This window comes from Anser brachyrhynchus (assembly GCF_964034855.1).
Source record: "Anser brachyrhynchus genome assembly, chromosome: 2".
NCBI classification, from domain to species: Eukaryota; Metazoa; Chordata; class Aves; order Anseriformes; family Anatidae; genus Anser; species Anser brachyrhynchus.
Window position 1 is genome coordinate 82,033,224 of NC_137695.1, and position 15,402 is coordinate 82,048,625.

The window sequence follows — 15,402 nt, forward strand, 5'->3', positions numbered from 1 at the left end:
AGAGCCTGTCCTTAACTAGCTGTCACTATTCATTTGGTTGGTTGTTTAAGGTGCCACCTTTACGCCGTCAGAAACCAAGCAAGATTTCTGTCTTCTTCTGCTACTCTGTGGCTTTATTATCAAGTGCAGGGAGTGCAGGAGCAGGTGGTACATACTGCTCTTCTTTCTAGACCTGCAGAAGAGCCCCTGTCAGAGCTCACTTATGAGGCTCAGTTAAGAACTCCTTCACCCCTTTCGTCCCCTGTGTATTCTCACTGAAAGAAAATCACTGGTTTCACACTTTTTTCCCTTCCATAGTTTCTCAATAAAAATATACTCTTGAAAGATTGGCCCGATTCATATTCTAATCTGGAAACTTTCCACTAATGTCAATGACTTTGGAATGAGTACTAGGAACAAGAAAGAACCTACTCCCAAAAATAATTTTTAACTTCTAAAATCGTAATAACCATAAAAAAGGCACAGTTGCAGGGAGTGACATTTCTATGGCTTTTTGCTCTTCTTAAATTCAATATTCAAACTCAGTCTTAACTTTGGCTCCTCTTTCATCTTGAAAGTACAGCATAGCCTGAGCACATAATATTCCTAATACGTCTTCTTGCCCATTTGTGCCATAAGGATAACATTAGAAATCTCACGTTACAAATTCACTTGCAGATTGTGACCCACACCATTTATGTAAGAAAGACTCTGTGGGTGCCTGGGGAAAATTCATGGCAGAAAAGTCATGAGGGCTTTGTTTTGGAGATGCTGAAAAATCACAGGGATTTTCATAACTTTTCTGTCTCCCTCAAAGGTATAGAAAATTAAGAAACTCCTGCTGAAATACTGGAAAACGTATGGTTACTTGAACTTATGAGATTCCTATTTTTCTGTCTTTTTGTCATTGCTTCATGCTCTTTCCCTCTTCCTGTGCTTGCCTGGAACACAGCTAGGAACCATCCAGGATCACTGTGGTGATCACTGGGTATTGCAAGGAATGCACGTGCATGCAGAAGAATTACACAGTATAGCAAAAGCCATTTCCATAGCTGATACCCATTAGAGCCCTTTTAATTATTCCTGTTTCAGAACGGTTCATGAAAGACACTACGACATTGAAAACTACGCCATGGACAAAGGACTGAGCATCAGTTCCAAACCATGTTTGTATAAACGTGGGAAACTACCTAAATGACCAACACCTGACTGCTGTATTGAAGAGATTGGCCTGAGAGAACATAAAGCTAGGAGGGGTGGATACAAAGGGCTCCAGAACCTGAGCAGCACAGCTCTTTCCAATGCACTGCTGATTAAGGCAGCTATAAGAGTGAGGGTTTTGGGCCTTGTAGGTTTTCTCTGGTTTGCAAGCAGAGGGGTTACTATAGTCCTTGTGTGAGGCATTTAGTGCTATCAAGTGGCAGGTAAATAGACGCTGTATGAGTTGTAGTCATTTCCACTGGGTAATCTACAAAGAGTGGAAGTAAAGGAATTGCCTTCTGTAGCGGGAAATGATCTGTTGGATGTCTGAGCCTGGCTGCTGTTTAGCTTTGGCAGTGCATACGCTAGTTCTTGGAAACAGTAGAGTTAAAGTGGAGTGATTCTTTTTCAGTGTACTGCTGTTTAAATGTAGTTAAAGCTGAGGGTGTGGGTAAGGCAAGCTGTGATCTTATATGTAAGCCTCTGAGGGACTTAGTGCAGCAGAGGAGGAGAAAGTGTCGTGACTGTACAGTCCAAAAGGCTGAGATAAGAGGGGCAGTTAGTGATCTGGTACTGTTTTTTAAGGGCACAGAAATAGCCCTCAGACTGCTTCTCCTGTTGTCCTGGGTACTAGAACAGTTGCTTAAGCCAAACAGAAAGCCAGGCAAGTGCTAGAGGGAAAGTGTAGGTGACCAAAGGGTCCTCATGGAGTTGTTCTGTGTCTCTTGGCAGTGAACCAGGGCTTTGAGAAAGAAGAAACAGAAGATGATGGCAAATTAACAAAGCAGGGGAGGAGCATTTCTAGACCAAAGAAGGCTGAACTAGGTTTGAAAGGGCAATGATGAGAATCCACAGGTAAGTGAGTATCCTGGCTCCTGTGGAGGGGAGAATGGGGAAATGTTAGAAGGCCTGCAGAGAAACAGGACTGAGAATAACATTGTGGTGAGCTGAGCACTTGGGATATCTCTAGCCCTGAGGAAAGGGCAATAAAAAAAGAATTCAAAGTCTTAGATCACAGCCAAGGTTATAGTATAACAAGTCCCACAAAGACCTGGCAGATAGATTGTGTGACTGCTACGTCAGAATAACATCTCTTGGAAGAGAGACAGTAAAAGAGAAGGAAAGGATTGCTCTGGATGCCAAGAATACACATTCTGTCTGCAGAGTAAAATGATGAGCAGCAAGTTTATTGAATGCTTCTGAGTAGTAAAAGAAAAGACAGAAGTTTCCTGGAGGTCACATAATAGAGTGTAGGAGGTAGAGCAGAATTTTGTTTTGAGTAGCTACCAGGAAGATTTAAAAGGCAGGCCATGGAGGAATTTCAATAAAATATAATATAAGAGGACAAAATTAATCAAAAGCTTGGAATGTGCTGAGAATGCTTAACTGTGTAAGAATGTGGAGAAAGCTGTAAAAAGATGCTATTATATTTCTGGCTGTTATTGCTTGGAGGAAATGACAAAGCATCTGAAGTGCTGAGGTAATTTATGTGAAGAGGGTGACATAGTGTTTTGAAAAGGATACTGGTAGAGTACCTGACCTCTGAGGATAGGACAATAGACTTGAAAAAAGAAACCTTTGACAGAGTAGGTGGACTGTTTTGAGATCTAGTGTCTAAATCAAAGAAGGCAATGGAAGAGTTAGCTCATTTGGTCCCTACCTTTTGTGCTCATTTTCAGTTTTGAGCCTCTCCATTTCCTTCTTATGTTCCCAGTTCTGTGTACAACTGCATGATTTATCTTCTTGAGGTTTTTAGTATTTCCTATACTAATAAGATACAAGAATTAAAGGTAAAAAAAAAACTGTACAAATAACCTTCACAGATGCATTCTGTTACTTAGAAAGGGGGGAAAAAAAGGTAAGGCAGCATTTCCTTGTGCTTACAAGCCCACCCTGAATAATTAATTTTGCTCTGCTTCTTGCTGTCAGCCCTCTAAAGTGACTTCAAAAGATCTTCCAGTCTGTCACTGCTGGTGTGCTCTGTGGGAGTGGAGAACAGGAGTATCCAGGTGTGTCCTGGTGTTATCTTAAAAGGTACCTGCAGGCTGCAGTGTTGCCTTGATTATCTGCACACCTCTACAAACACGTTGCTTGTTTTTTCTTAATGGGTGTGCCAATCCAGCAAGCAGTTCAGCAAATGGTTAAATTAAAACTAAGTAGACTAGTTACACACTTCAGTCTGTGTTTTTCAAGCTACTTGGGGGAGGAAGAGCAACGTGTTTTTTTTTCTTGCCGGATACGATAGTGTGTTTGCTACTATTTTAGAGGCTTAAGGTGTCACAAGGTGTGTAAAGGCTGGTGACATTTCTATTGGAAGGCAAACCCCTTTTGGCTTACATTCTTTTCCTGTGAGCATCTAAAAAATTCTTTTGATTGAAAAGGTGTTCATTTCTGTCTAGGAATGCTGGAAAAATTACATCAAATTCTCTAATGCTTTCATTTGTCAGGGTATATAGTGCCTAAAGAACAGAATGAGGGCCAAGTGTCTTCTACAGGAATAGCTCCTCCTTTAAGGGTGAATAGTGGAAAAGACTGAGCCTCCTGCTCTGTGTGGAAAATGGTTAACATGTCCAGAGGTGGTTGCTGAAGAAAAAGAAAGATTGAGTATCCCAGCAAAAAGCAATTTGATGGATTAGTCTTTTGGGAAGTGGGAAAAGAAGAAAGTCCTTTTAACTGCTGGGTGGGTGTGGGTTTTTGTTCTCCTCATGATCTTTGATGGCAGTGTCACTCTGCCTGGTGAGAGTATTGCCTTTGCTGGGTCAGATTTAGAAATCACAGCATCAGAAGATGGGGCATCTTCAGAGGCCCCATGGAGGTGAGCCCTTGTGCAGGTCTTTGGTGTGCCTGGTCCAGGCATGCAGACCATAACCTCTCTGCTGCTCCCCAACAGCAAGAACCAGAGCAAAGAGAATTACAAGTGGAAATTGGATGTTTAGGCAGGACCCCTGGCTACTCAGCACCATTATGAATTATGATATCTAGAAAGCAGTTGAACAAGACAATGATTCTTCACTGAAATATTGTCCCCTATTACTGCTGTCACAATGAATTTGCCAGCTGAAAACTGGTTCCTTCTGTGAGGCTACAGATAATTTGTGTCTGGAAAGACTATGAAAGTGTATGTTGAAGTAATGTTCCTGCAGCTGTGTAACCCTTAGATGAGGCCAGGCTTAGGGTTTATTACACATATTGAGGGGATTGTGGGCTAACAGAACTTATGAAGCTGGATGGGCCAAGAATGCTCTCTCAGTCCTGAGTGACATTGTGGCTTGACTGTCAGACCTGGGGGTGCAGGTGTAGATGTGGCAACAAAATCAGGGGGTCCAGAAGCCCCACCATGGTCTGCTAGGCAGATGCATAGGTATCTACCTAGCAGGCCTGCCCCACTCAGTTGAGGTGAGACCTCTCAGAATGGGGCTATAAAATTTTCTTTTTCTGGGGTCGAACAAACCACCTGGATTCTACCAGCTTCATCAAATGTCCCTTAGGTTATTAGAAAGACAATTAAGAGGTGTCCTCTTTCCACCTTATGATATGCAAGGTTCTGTTGATTTCTGATGTATTATGAGGTGGATTTTCTCACTCTTTCCTTGTGAAAGATGTTGACTCTAGGCATATAACTGCTACAGAGCAGTGCTTCAGATGTGAGATCTTTGAATCATATCCTGCAGATTGCTCCCTGCCAAATCAATTTGAACTATTATTTCTTTTGCTAGAGTCTTGTGTTTTCCAGGTCAATTTGTAAAATTGTATATTCCACAATGCTATTTTTCTTTCTGGCCATAGCACGTCTTCTCCAGAGCCCTTAACATGTGTGAAGGAAGGAAAGAATCATCACCTGCAAGCTTACAGATGAACTGTCTCCCTAGGCTATATGCTCTTATTCAAAGGGGCTTCCTGGTGGATACAAATAGAGTTAAGAGCTGTATTTGCATGTTGCAGATGTCAACTTTCTGTTAAAGCAATACAACCAGTCATGTGTTTTGCATTTGTCTTGACATAAAAGTGCACAGGGATAGATATATTCACCTGCATCTGAACAGTTCCAGGTACAGCCTGCAGCCCCTTCTGTGACTGGTTGCATAGGTCAGTGTCTCCAGAGCTGAAATACTTAGAAAGCACCTGAACCCATATTTGGGAATCTGGATTGATGGCCAACAACTTTTTGGAAGGATGTAAAGCAAATGTTACTGCCACAAAAACAGGTGCTAGTTTTGAGTTCTCAGCTCTGGCAGGGATAAATGCCTGCTTTTATTTCCTCTACAGTCCTCTGCAGCTTGTTGTCTTGTTCCACAAAACTCTGAAAGGAAACTCTGCAACATGGAAAATACTGAATGTCTGATCCAAAGCACGTTGAAATATACAAAAATCACTATGATGGGCTTTGGATCAGGTCCTGAGTAAACTAATTCTTGGATTGTCACCTCTGGTCATAATGGCCCTTTGTTCTGCATTTTTAATGACTAATGATTGTTATAAAAAGCCTTATGTAATTTCTGGCATGGTTAGACATCATATATGAGAGGTGTATAATCTTAGAAATGCTCTAGCTAGTTTCTTGGGTTGTGTAACAAATAATTATGGAATCTTGCTGAGCCTCACTTTATTATTATACAGCTCCGGGCTCTTACCCCCAGTGGCTTTACAACCTTGTTAATATTTAAGCTATCTTGTAGCTTGGGTAAATTGTAATGACTTTTTTGTTACTGAAGCTAATATTAAACAAAAGAAGTTGTTGGGGGAAAGAGGAAAAGGTATGATGGATGTTATACTCTCCTGAAGGTGCTTTTCCTTGCTTTAATAGCTTTTGGCTGATTCACAAGTACAAATGAAATAGGAATCTCTTCCAAAGCATTCCTTCTGTGCCTCTCTGGATAAGCAGAAAGACAGAGTCTTGCTCTTCACAGTGGATAGGGTAGTGGTAGGCATGCAAGCTTGCCCTGAAAATAATTTTGTACAAAATGTAAGTGACTTAAATGTTTTTTGGTGAATAAGACTAAAATCTAGCCAAAACCTGTTAAAATCAGGAAGTCTTCTGACTACAGAAAGTAGCCAGGCCTGCAGAAATGGCCAAAATAATTCAGCCACTCTATTATAAAAGAAGGTGGACAAGATAGCTCTTGTTCCTGCTGCCTCTGTCCAGTCCTGTTATGCCATGAAAACTTTCTCTGCCTGCTCCAATTAAAAAATTTTCCAGGTACTTAAGATATCTATGGCTGCTCTTTAGGGTCAGAAGAACAGATCTGTAGTTTAATTAATACATAATTTGTGTATAATTAGATTTGGTCTTCAACTGGGCTGGTGCTTCTGCTGCCTGCTCGGGTGGTAGACAAGGCTTCAAGAATGGTATATGCAACTACAGATGCCCCTGGTATGGATGGTGGGTTGGATGATTGCCTATAGGTTTTTCAAGCATGACTAACTTCATCTGGCTTCCACAAGCTTTTAGTCTTCAAAGGGAACTCACATGGTGTGTTGCAAGATCTATAAAATCTCGTGTAGCATAAAGATGAAGGGACAGAGCCACATACCTAGTACTGATGGCATACATAGGTCCAAGCTGATCTGCCAAAGCTGGGTGGGGTATGCCTGGATTTTTCATGTAGAGCAGCTCAAACTCTGAAGGAAAAAAAAAAAGCAGCAGCAGGTGGGGCTCTGAAACAGCAATTACCACAGGAGAGAGGTTTTGATTTTTCTAATGAAAATTAAAGGTCTGTAGTTAGTAGCAGCTGGAAAAAAAAAAAGCAATAGCAGCAAGTAAAGGTTATTTATTGATGTCTATTAATGCATCATATGTATTTGGATTATATGGATCCATGGTATACTCAGCTCTCAAATGGTGTATGTGGTTCCAGGCCTCCCAACCCCTTGCAGTTGCCACCACTTCTGCATCTCAAAATGTTACAGTAGAGTTTCACAAATATGGTCAAGATAGGGAATGAATGTACTGTGACTCTTCAAGGGATGCCTCAGAAAGGGAATGTGATAGAGGTCTCTTGTGAGAGGAGAAAAGTGCTTAGAAAAATGGTTGCCAATTTCTCTCAGCTGACACCTGTTTATCCTGAGCTCTATTATGTGGCACATTCAGTGTGATGAAGCAGAAGATGCTTCATTACATGACAAGACTAACTGTGGAATTGAACTGCAAAAAATGTTATGGGCTCAAAGTGATGGGACATTCCTGAAGGAAAAGTTCTTCAAGGGCTAGGGAACACAAGGGTCCTGTTTTGACTTAGTTATTGTAAGCTTCATGCAGGCTTAGGAAATGCTTTGGGAATGTGTTTACCTGCTGTTGTACATTCTTTAAGCTATGGAGAATAGCTGTCTCAGATGGGAGCCTGGCCTAAATAGGCCCTTGGTTTGATATAGGATAGGTTTTTAAAATTGGACATGTCTGAAGGGATTTGGGAATTGCATGGATTCCTATGAAAAGATGTATAACTCTTCTCACAATCCAGTTTGGTGTTTCCTGTAGTGTTTTCTACTAATTATAGATCTGTAAGATGGACTCACATGGGTCAGAAATAAACTTGAGCTTTAAGTAAGATGTGTGAGCTGCATGGTATACAGCGGAGCTCTCTTGGACAGAGCAGCTGGGGAAGAGGTTGCCTACCTGACATGGTGTGCTGGTGGTATCTGACAAGCTACCTGCCCTGCTTGGGTCTTTCAGCATCATTTGTGGGTACAGGAAGAGACAGCATTGCCTCTTAGGTTCAAATGAAATCTATGGGGTCATGAACAGTGCGGTCACCTCCACCATCCTCAGTGCAGGTGCACACTGCTGTACAGAAAGGAGACTCATTCCTTCCTTTCTCATGTCAGAGGGCTGGATTCCCTCCTCTTTGTAGCCTGTGGGCCCTTCTCTGGTTGCAGAGCAAGAAACTGGATCTCTAAACCCTTTTTCATGCAAAATTTTTCATGGTAAAATTCACATCAGTGAAACAGTACTTGCAGGTTTAAGTTTTTACTTTTTTTTTTGTCTATGGGCCCTATGTTCATCGTTCAGATGTGACCAAGTTTAACCTACCCTTCTCTATAATAGCATACAGCTTTTTACCAAGATAAACTACTTCAGTTATTTAAGTGAATAGGAATACATGTTTGTGCAGCCAGAAATGAAGTGCAGTCATTTTTGTCATGTTAGTGTAAATGGCAACTTGCCAAAAAACTGAAACTTCTATTTGTGAAAACAATATGGATGTATTTTTCAAATCATGTGTTGAATGTCTTGATATGAACTCTATTGAAATTCTGTTTATTAAATGGCAGACCTAAAAATTATTTTTCATATTTTTCCCATATATTTTGCAGGAAGGTGGTAAATAAAACTGCTACTGAAGGGAATAAAACAAATGTCAGACATTGGCATACATGCCACTGCTTTTCAAGTCTCTGAATAAAAACTTTTGAGTTGTTGATTTGTTGATATCTATATTTTGATACCTCAAAAACTTTTTGAGACATGAATAGTTTCAAATAGGATAGTGTCTCCTAATGGAAAGTTATCCCTTTGGCTTTGTCCTCACTATATTCTTTTTCAACAAATACTATCAAATAATTATGTACAACCTTTAGAACAGAGTAGAAAGAGCCTTATGCAAAAACGACCACCAGTCAAACTTCTCTACCAGTCCGTGCATGTAAACATCTCAGAGCTCAGGTCTGTTTCTAACCTGATATGGATGGTTATCACATATCAGTGTAACTTGAACAGTAGTTAAGTTTACATGATAGAAAATGATAACATCTATATCAGTGGGGCAGAAGGGAACCCTTGGGGTGGTGTGCTCGGAGCTGCAGAGTGATAAGTGTTTAAACTGGAAACTTACAAACCTGTTGACTTGTGACTGTGCTGTCAGAGCTGCAGCATTACCTTCAGAGGACTCTGTTATTCCCTCCTCATTCAGGCTCCTTCCAGTTGCTGCCGTAGATGACAGCTGATCATCCCAAGAGGCAACAGTGGTTGGTAGGGCTTGGGCAAAGCTACTATGCCTTCAGACAGCCTGTGGAGAGCAGCTCTGGTAAGAGGAGAATGAATCATCACTCTAGATGTCAGGGTTGTCTGCAGAGTCTGGGCCCTCATACGTGAGGGGGCAGCTTTCCTCTATTTTGGTACAGAATGAGGAGCCGTTGTCCATAGCTATCTAACTACTGCCTACTGTGATCCACCCTGGTGGGTAAGAGTATGTGTTTTAAAGCTTTAGTGTTTTTTATGCCCATCTAGGACATTTGCTGCTGGGAGACCTGGTCTGGCAGATCTTTTGGCATCCAAGTGTTGCTCTTTGCTTTCACTTCCTGCTAGTTTCCTTCTGTTAATGGTAAGGATGGCATTGCATGAGCTTGTGGGTGTTATTGTGTGACATCCTTGAAGTGGCAGACTTTTCCTGCCTGTCAGGGGCAGAACCTTACAGAGTTTGTGGGCTGTTAATGCACGAAAGCAGGCACACTTGTTTCTTCAACCTATTCTGTGTTACATGCCTTGGAAAAACTGGATGTGGCCTTGCTTGTGGTAAGATCAGCACCCTGAAATTGTATTGGCCCCTCACAGTTTCTTGCTATTGTGGCCTTAAATATCTTTGTAATAAACTTAAGATACAGAAAAAAAAATTGTTACGTAAGTAAACAGCATTTTCAGCACCTTAAGATTTCAAATCTGGCTCTTACATAGGAGAACTTAAAGAAACAGTGCAGCAAAAGATGAAAACATGGAGCAATTTATCAGATTAAAATTACTTTTTTGGCTTTATGCCAAAACGAGCCTCTTGCTCAAAACAGGGTTTCATGTCAGTATTCGAGCCTTCTAATTTGAACACTCATTTGGCCTTTTAATAATGCAGGGGACAAAAAAATACCCCCATCATGACTCTGGTTGCTCAATTTGGCTGGGGTTTCCCATTAGCTTCTTTCCCAGACTATTTATAGAATAGCAATTAAGATTAATGTATAGCTGCTCACATTTAGTTCCTGGCTCTACTGGGTTTTGAGCCACTCCCAACAAGACCTGAATGACTGAGGTATTTAGTGTCCAAGAGAACACCTGCTGAAATCAGCTGTAGCTATCATGTAGATGTGTGTACCTTTAAAAGTTTATTTTTTGGTATCATTAACTTTTTTCTGTTATGGAATGAAATTATAAGGCTGGAGCTAGATAGGCAACATACTTCCCAGTTAATATATGGAAATATAATTTCAAAATTTGTCTGTTCATGTTAATGAATAGGAAATCTTTCAAATAAATGGGAATTCATCATTGCTTGCATCTACTCCTACTAGCACTTTTTAGGGCATATGTTATTTATACAATTCAAATGTCTTATACCAGTTACGAAATGGTAAAGTACAATGATCGATTTGTGGTGTTCTTGACTTCCAGCTTTTAAGGGTCGTGTATATGGTCTGAGAAGTAATTGGTATCAGCAGAAACTGTGTGCACTGAACAAGCATGGTCCAAGATCAGTATATGCAATTTTGAGGAATGAACTAATAGAGTTCATGGATAGAGTTTATGGATATCAAGTCCTCCTTTTAGTACCATAAATATCAGCAGTGCTCCTGTACTGTACTTTGCATAGTGCTGGCTGATTGATCTGGGCTATGGGGACAGTCTCCATTTGTAGGATGCTGCTCATAGGCCTTGCATCAGAGACAGATGGATCTTGCTTATGAGAGCAACCAACCAAAATAAATTGAGCAGTGTTCAGTCCTGTTTTGCAAGCAGTTTAATAAGAGTGAATGTGAGGGTGGGGGTACAGTTTTGTCAGACCTCATCAGGTCAGAGAGACCTATAGGCACCAGCGTGTGAAGTCAGGCTTCTTTTCCTGGTGAGGAAGAGCAGAACTGTGCTAAAGGGAAGGATCCCATGGCTCAGATTACTATCTGAGCTAGACTCGACTCTAGGTGCATGTGACTGTTCAGAAATTGCAAAACATCATTTCTAAAAGGATACTGTGACATTGTGCATGATATCATAAGGAGTCTGTCTTTTGATTTGTGTCCTCTATATTACAACAAATTACGGTAAAGTAATGACTGCATGTATTACTAATATAACTAGCTACCAGAAGTACCCCAAATGAAAAAAGTACAGCTTAATTTGTAACAGGTTTCTATATATACAGGTATTAAGCTGGCAGAAAAAAAAGACTTTAGCTAGTTTTCCTATGTACCTGCATATCTAGAACCCTACAATCTAAATGCTGAAACATCTTTTCATTTTTTCCTCACTTGAAATAAACCACCTGAGTTGAGGTTGAGTCAGGGCCCTGAAAACATTCTTTTTAGTTGCACAAGGTTGATTCCTTCTCACAACTTGTTATTGGATGATGCAGGAATCCTATAGAAAGACAAATAGTTTGATCCTGTAATTTAAGCAGCATGTTTCAGTGGTATATGTACATAAAATATAGATGTTTGAGCACAATAGTCCTATTTTTATTTTTGAATAATTAAGTTTAAGGTGTGTGTCCTGGTTTTGGCTGGGATAGAGTTAATTTTCCTCCTAGTAGCTGGTAGGGTACTGTGTTTTGGATTTAAGATGAGAATACTGCTGATAAAACATTGTTTTAATTGTTGCAGAGCAGTGCTTACACTAAATGAAGGACTATTCAGCTTCTCACACTGCCCTGCCAGGAGGAGGCTGGGGCTGCACAAGAAGCCGGGCGGGGACACAGCCAGAACAGCTGACCCAGAATGTACCATATGAAGTGCTCAGTTAAAAAAAAAAAAAAAAAAAATGGGGGAATTTGTTGTTGGTCTTGGGGGCTGTTGTGGTGAGCAATTGTTTTGTGCAGCACCTGAATATTTTTCCCCTTTTTTTCTTATTAAACTGTCTTGATAGCAACTGATGAGTTCTTGCACTTTTATCACTTTTAATTCTCTCCCCCATCCTGCTGGGAGGAGAGGGAATGAACAGGTGGCTGTGTGGTACTTACTTGCCTGCATATTAAACTGCAGAGATTTTTTTTTTAATGCAGCACTATGTGAAACTATTTTAGTTACCAATTGTTGATACCACACTGACTTGAAAATGAAAGGTCATATGTTGTACCTCAGAATTAGACAAGCTTCAGAATCTGTTAATTGGTGCAAGCACTACCCCTAGAACTATTTATCCTATTCCCTTCTCTGCTAGACCAGCTTATTTGTCCAACTAACAGGCTCTTGACACTGTTCCAGTGTCTCACAAAACACTGTCAACTGATTGATTTCTAGCTGCTTCAGAAAGTTTTCCAGTCTGAGGAGTCATCTCCACCCTGTAGGAAAACCCAGCATAATTCCCCAAAGTTTAAATCAAACTATGCAAATAGCTGTCTTTCACTTCTTATGCAAGTTACAGGACTTTTTGGTCTTGAGGGGAATTATGTACAGCTTGTATCTAATTTCAATGGTACTGATGAAAGCATTGATTAGAAGTAATTTGGGTAGCCTTACTGTTCCTTGCTCTGGTTGTCTGGCTAGAGAAAAAGAAATAAGATAACATGCTGAGCTTGTCAAGTCAACTGGTCAGATTTCAACCTGTTGTCTGTGGGGACAGAAGTGATAACATGGAGGTAATTCTCCCTTGTAGTCGGTCACTGGGAGCAGTATGAGGTGGGGGAAACTTTTACAGCAAAGGGGAAAACCAATCTATGATTTTCCTTTTGAATAGGAAAGTTCAAACCTGATTGCTCTGGTGTAGCTCTGACAATTGTTTGACTTTCTTGTATGTACAAGACCCAGAGGTTGCCCATGATTTCCTGGGGACTGGCACTCATAGAGAAATACGCTTATTTTGGTTTGGCTGAAGTGTCTGCGGAGACTTTGTCTCAGCCCGGGTGTGCTAGCTAGGTTAGGAGCTCTGATCCAGAAGTTCATATGTTTGCCTTTTCTTCCCCATTCAGAGGTGGTGTCTGCAAGACTTGGGCCAGTTGTCTTAGCAAAGGATGTTGGCATCAAGAGTCTAGTGCCTATATATGACAAGTTCAGTCTTTCTGTGCTTTGTGTTTTGTAGACTAGACCCAAGGGATAAAGCGCTTTTGCTTCCTCAAGAATGGCCTTGGAAAAGGACAAGATAAGGGAGCAGAGGGAGGCGAAAGGGAAGGATGTTCCTCTGAACAAGACTGAAATACTACACTGAAGATTTTTTTAAGTTGTTACTACTGATATGGTTGGGTAATTGGAGTCTGTGTACTCTGTCCTGTGTTAGTCTGGCTGCTTGGGAAGATAACTTTTGTCCTTCTTTAACCTGCTGTTTCTGGAACTGGGGGGCGTGGGAAGAACCTGACATGACTCCAGGTATTATGACACAGAAAGCTATGCCTTCGCTGTGTCTTCTGATTAGTCAGAAAGAGATGATACTACAGAGAAGTTCAGAGAAAAACAGAAATGACTAGGGGGCTTCCTGGACTGACTTATGAGGAAAAGGCAAGAAAGCTGCTGTGCATCTGTACAGTTCTGCTAAGTGATTAATGGGGAATGTGATGATAACATACAACTAATTGAGGCTTGTATATGCCAAAGAGAGGAATTAGTTCTGTTGTGCGAGGAGGATGAGTAATGAACACATGCTACTGTCCTGAAGATGGCTGTATGATGTACCCAGAGCAACAGGAGTTGTTTGGTGAAAGAGAACTGCATGATATACTTGGTTTAGGAATACCAAATAGTACTAAAAATCTGTTATTACATGGTGATGCAAATTAACTTTTCTCACAAAGAAAAACATTTCATCCCCTCATAGCTTCAGATACTGGATAATGTCTTGCTCTCAAGTTATTAAAAATAAACTGGAAGAAAGTGAATCAGGTAATTCTAGAAGCCTATCATGCCTCTATTTTCATAGATTCCTGTTAGAAATCTAGAGAAAATATTTTCTTTAGGAAGAGAACACAATTTTTAACAGCAAATGTTGTGGAAGGAATTGAAATAAACACTTGGTCATATGTCTGTTTTGAAAGGCTGTAGGTAACTTCTGATATCTTACAAAAAAAAGATCTTTTCAAAGCCTTGAAGTAAGACTGTTGCAACTTCTATTTAAAGTATGGAAGTTAATCTGGCTAGTTGTAACAGCTACTGACAAAAATACAAGGTTAGGAGATCAGATTCCTGGGTTTCTGCTGAAATTTTAAGATCTCTAATTCAACTTGGGAGAACTCTGTAAAATGAATTTCACAGAAGTCTTGCTTAAGAAATTTCTATTCAGTGCAGTAGCCTGGGATACTTCGTGGAGTTGCAGAATACCTGTAGTTAAGCACAGCTTGGCTCTGGCATGATATTGATTAACATTGCTTCTCCACAGCAGACTAAACCCTTTAGTAGTAGTAAGGGTAACAAGCAAAATGCTATGTAGGAATGGTTACAAGTTGTTTATCAGATGCTATTGGAGGATTACTCCAATGGCAAAGCATTGCCTTTAACTGTAGTTCAAACAAAGCTAAAATAAACCTACTGGACCCTAAACCAGCTAAATTATACTTGTAAAAAAGATAATGAACCCTTACATACTGCTTATAAATGTACTCAGTAAATAGCCATGATCAGGAAACAACTACAGTGGAATTTGGAAAATGAGGTGTCAACCTATTTTTCTTTGTGTGTACCTTTGTATCTAATGCTCCTTGATTCATTTCTATCTAATAGTGCCACGTACTCTCTTCAAGACATCCTACTCAAGAGGAGAATTGTACTGTTCCAGCTTGAATATTCTCTGCTCTGCTATTAAGGAGAGGAAAGAACCCACAGAAGCATTGCTTTTCCTCATAGCAAAGGAGGTTATTAGTATGCCATCCTGCTTGAAAGAGCTCAGAAATTTTGAAACATGTCATAACAAAGAAAACAATACCATGGTGCAAGAACACAAATATTATGACAGTGTGTACTCTCAGTCCTTCCTTATACACACCCCCTCTGGCTCTGGAAAAGAGGACAAAGGCCTAGTCCATCCAGATGTATGGAGGTTAAACTTCCTGAAGGCAATAACAATGTTTAGCTCCTATGCAAGGCTGGAGACTATGTAAATTACTAGTTTTTGAAACTGGCAATCTATATAACTTCAATAATGATGCGTTAATATTGGCTTGAATGTCTAGGAAAGGCCAGGCTCTCACTAGTCCTCTGACTGATTTTATGACAGGGTATTTGGTCTTCATAGATGTCTTTTCTGAAGCTGGTTTCAAGACTTCTAAGAGTGTCCATGATGTCAGGACAGTTTATTCAAGAAGAAAATGTTTCCTCTCCAGAACATAA

At 40.4% G+C, this 15,402-nt stretch overlaps 1 long non-coding RNA gene across 5 annotated transcripts; it reads left to right on the top strand.

The window, feature by feature from the left end:
* The first annotated feature begins 1,242 nt into the window (after window positions 1-1,242).
* Window positions 1,243-15,192, top strand: LOC308189847. Of its 5 annotated transcripts, none has more exons than XR_013946640.1 (5): window positions 1,243-1,403; window positions 1,912-2,034; window positions 9,087-9,200; window positions 9,404-9,497; window positions 14,797-15,192. It is a non-coding gene; the product is annotated as an uncharacterized lncRNA (long non-coding RNA). The 5 variants fall into 5 exon arrangements; XR_013946642.1 differs by lacking the exon at window positions 14,797-15,192 and adding an exon at window positions 11,755-12,023; XR_013946643.1 differs by lacking the exon at window positions 14,797-15,192 and adding an exon at window positions 11,760-12,023.
* Window positions 15,193-15,402: the final 210 nt, after the last annotated feature.